Source organism: Pinus tabuliformis, chromosome 2_2 (genome assembly GCF_031772625.1).
Source record: "Pinus tabuliformis cultivar Carrire ecotype Pingquan chromosome 2_2, CPIR1, whole genome shotgun sequence".
In the NCBI taxonomy this organism is placed as follows: Eukaryota; Viridiplantae; Streptophyta; class Pinopsida; order Pinales; family Pinaceae; genus Pinus; species Pinus tabuliformis.
In genome coordinates, this window is record NC_142300.1 from 325,454,330 (window position 1) to 325,459,046 (window position 4,717).

Sequence of the window (4,717 nt, forward strand, 5' to 3'; positions counted from 1 at the left end):
TTTTGGCTGCGTGGGAAATGATCACTCTTCAATATGGTCTTTCTTCCAAGAACAGATCCCCCCTGCTACCGATAACCTGCTCTGGTCCTCTTTAGAGAGACATCATCATTTCATGTTCGTGCTCACCAGAAAACCCTTCGGCTTCCAACTTGTTAGAAACCCTAATAGATCGTACTCCTTTCTGAAGGGGCGATACAATCTCGATATTCGATGCTGCCACTACCTGCTACTTTGAGCTGTCTTTATGAAATAAAAGGTGCTTACAATGAAGAATATTACTGAAAGATGTGATGAAGTTAACGCGTTATATTCTAAAGTCATAAATGAATACCACAAAATGCGCACATATTCTTTAGTTCCTAGGGCAGCTATCCTTCGTCCAATGGTATGGAAAAGCCAGTACATTAAAGCGCTTATTCTTCTTTTAGAAAAAAGGGTGTAATTCGATTGCCGAATTATAGCATTCACAGGCCAAAATGGTCTGGCAATGGAATTTGAATGGCTTAAATGGCCCTAAATTCAGTACCAAAAATAGTCCAGGCAATAATAACAGAGACTGGGAAGTAATATGAACAGAATCGATTCAGAACAGCTGAATTCGATGAGAATAGTGAAATTTAATGTGTGCTGGTTTGCCCCAAACATAACATGTGTAGACAACCCTTTTTATACGCGTTCCTTACTTCTTTGCTTCCACGGACCTGCATTACGACTGGGCACTTTTGTTGTCAGAAGCATGAAACTGAGTGCAGCCTAAGGTATATTATGGTGGTCAAGGCATCCGATTCAAGTGGTGAAGCCTGGCTTTCTGTTTTCAATGACCAAACAGAGAAAATCCTTCGGCATACAGCAGATGAGCTAGCTAGTAGATCTGAGGAAGCGGATCAGAAGGCATACCAGTGGCATTGATGTCCAACGTTCTCAAGAGGTCGATTGAGAGTGATGGTATAACGATAACGACACCCTTTCCTGTGCTGAACGTGAACGTTTCAAGCAAAATTTTGAAACTGGTTAAGGATTTCTGCGAACTCCATCATGCCCACAATGCAGCAGCCGCCGATAGTGTGGAAATATGGAAAACCAATTTTGTGACACCTCTAATCGCTGATCCACCCACTCTTTTTGCACTTATAACGACAGCCAACTACCTGGATATAGACCCCTTACTTGACTTCACATGTCAAACTGTTGCTAACATGCTTACTGGGAAAACCGTAGAAGAGATTCGCCAGATTTTCGACATTGAGAACGATCTCTCTCCTGAAGAGGAGGAAAACCTCAGGCGGAAACATGAGTGGGCTCTTCAACGTAATTAACAGCATTCACAAAACTTGATTGCCGACGGCGCCTCCATAATCCAGTTATTTATATAACTTAGAGAATAAATTTGGTAGTGGAATGGGTGTTGATCCTGCTATAGCTGAGAGGGAGCTATTACGATATGGAGCGTTATGTGTACAAGAGGCGTTCTGACACCAGCGTTCTGATACCAGCGTTCTGAATGGCAATATGCATACGAAGCTAAGCTGTGATTTTCAAATGGAGCGTTATGTGTACAAGAGGCGTTCTGACACCAGCATTCTGATACCAGCGTTCTGATGGGATATTCATCAAATGGAGCGTTATGTGTACAAGAGGCGTTCTGACACCAGCGTTCTGATACCAGCGTTCTGAATGGAAATACGCATACGAAGCTAAGCTGTGATTTTCAAATGGAGCGTTATGTGTACAAGAGGCGTTCTGACACCAGCGTTCTGACGGGATATTCATCAAATGGAGCGTTATGTGTACAATGAACGTTTCATGATTGCACGCGTGGCAATGAACGTTTCATGCTTTCGGTGTGGAATCCTTTTCTTCCTTTTGCCTGGAGTACGCTTCCCCAACCTCCAATCACTTGGATATCAACAAGTAAAATTGGGGAGACATGTTACCGCGGATGACGGACTGGGTTTCGCTCACACCACTTCCAGCTCCATCTACAGCCGGAATAAAATACATACATGTGGCAATTTGTGGGGTTTCGGTGGTATGTTCTGCCTTCCGCTCTGCCCGTCTGTATATATCCAGCAGAAATATGAATCTTCAAGCTCTGCCACGCTAAAATCGGTGCCAAACGTGTATATGTCGACTGCAACGTCTACAGCTCAGCATTATTACAGTACAATCGATCTTCGGACATCATACTTAATTCTGTGCAATGCAATCCCGACCTCAAAATATGCAACGGCTAACGAAATGCAAGTACTGCGAAGAAATTACGGTGATTTGTCGCATGCCAAAATTTACAGAGCCTTTAAAAAGGTTAAAACGCCAATTTTCTTTTGACCTTCACTATCTGGTCAAGAAGTGGGACTCAGCGGTAAGTAGCTAAATTTAGTACTCAAGTCAGAATGACAAAGGCCAGTGTTCAGACCAGTTGCACAAAACTACACAGGCCACACATCATGGCTCTGATACCATGTTAAACTCACATGGACAGCGAAACAGATGGAAAGATAAATCAGTGAGTGCATATTTTTATTAACATAAGATACACATTTATAGTACAATAGGTGACTCTTGGGATTCAGATCCCAAGGTCTCTTGGACTGCTTTTGTCCATTCGAATTCCACACTAACCCTTTAGGATTAGGTGTCCAACAATGAATAACTTAGCATCCCACATTTCCACCTTTACTCCATGAAGAAAATGAGCGCAAAGGGAAAGGAGGGAAAGCATAATTATTACGACTCATCATGGCCTAATGAGCCTAATAGTTATGAATATTCTGGAGCAATTGCAAAATCTTGTCTCATGGGTGGACTTCATTGATATGAGAAAGTAGGATTTCCTAGCAACCCAAACAGTTTTGGAAGAGGAAAAAATGCAGGCAAAAACAAACGAAGAAAATAAGGAAAATACAAAACAAAAAATAAAGGGAGAAGCGTAAGAAAAAACATAGTTATTAGATCCACCAGCAAAGATAGAAATAGTTGAAACAAAATTGGATAACTTATAGATTGCAAAATAAGGTGTCTAGGCTAAAGTACCAACACCACAGATAGAGCCAATAGAGCCAAAAAAGGACATTGATCGTAGAGAAAGATACCTAAAAGGAGGAAGAAGGAGGTAGAATAAATCACTACAACTCAAGGGGATAAAAATCTAGAGGATGATGTTGCTGCTACTTTAGCAGCCCTAAGCACTCCAACAAAACCCAAGTAAACCAAGAGAAACTCTTACCTATTTTAGAAGAAGAAAGAGCAATATGATATGGTTTACTAGAAAACGTAATCTTCCATATTATACTCCAATAATTATTGAGGAAACTCCTAGTCCTAAGCAAGAAGAACCTGAAAAAAAAAAGTACAAAATCCATTAGTACAATTAGCTAAGGGGAAGAAAATGCAATTAGAGATAGAAAGGCCAAGTACTCAGCCTGCAATGTTACATGAGAAAAATACAGTGCCATAGGAATGCACAATAGTGCTACATGAACAAAAAACCAACCTATGAGAACATACATTAGAGCCACATGAAGCTACAAAAGGATCTTATTGGTACTATTCTTGGATTGAGGCAGGGAAGTACTTCATATTCACTTAGTACTAGCCTTATCGTTTTAGCTTGAGGAAGAAAAGGATAGAACCCATAGATGGAAGATGATTGTAGAGCCTAAGGTAGTTGTTAATATTAAATGAATTGAAGAAAATATGATATGGCGCTCCTAAAATTTAATGAAGCAAACAAAAGACACCAATTGTAGCAAACAAAGAAGTTGCTACAAAAAAAAAAAAGCCATCTTAATGCCTGTTTTTAAAAGATTAATGGTGTCAATTCTGAATTAAAATGATGGAATAAAAGGGTTCCCTCGGTCTAAAAAATATTAGAAAATTTATTGACATATTCTTTGAGAGAAACGTAGAAGACAAGGTCAATATTGTATAATTTCACATTCATAACCTAGTGTTGCCCAACATGAACACATGGAAACCAAATATGTATTTAGGTGATGCACAATTGATGGCTTTAGTATCATGGCTAAGGCATGAATAAATAAGGGAAGAAGTAAAGAGATCATTAGATATGAAGATGAAGGAGGCGCGCTTGATTAGGCTAGAACATCCTTCCCCACATGTCCTCACTGCCAACCATGAACTTCTAATAGTAGATCCTTAGGAAGTAGTAGTTTACAAGTAAATGTAGGAAGAATCCATCCTCCACGTTGAGGATAGCTTAAGACTCTTCGAAGAAGAGGGTCTACAAGCCTACTAAAGGAGATGGCAAGCACTTCCCTACAACATGAAAATCAGGGAATATCACTCCCCTAATAGATTATAGGTTTCACTATAAATAACTCCCTTTTATAATAGAATCATTCGTAAACTTGAAATACAGTGGATAGGGTTAAGATTTAAACCCCTTCTTCTATTGGGACTTTAGGAATATCAAAGAAATATAAACATTTATCATTATTTTATTATTTTTTCATATATATATTATTAATATTAATTATTATATCTATAAATAATTAAAAAATATTGATAGAATAAGATATTTACAAAAATAATAAAATAAAATAAAAATTCAAAACCAATTTTTTTTTCCCGTAGAAAAAGTCGTAATTTCTATTAGATAAAAGAAATTACATTCTGTAGATGCCAAGGCATATGCATGATGAGGCTGATCGCCTCCACCGGATAGTAGCAAAAAGTTTTGTCTACAACCCTGTAC

The 4,717-nt window shown here is 38.8% G+C and overlaps 1 pseudogene; it reads left to right on the plus strand.

Annotated features, from left to right (window-relative positions):
- The first annotated feature begins 908 nt into the window (after nt 1-908).
- LOC149192597 (uncharacterized) lies at nt 909-1,316 on the plus strand (annotated as a pseudogene).
- The last annotated feature ends 3,401 nt before the right edge of the window (nt 1,317-4,717 follow it).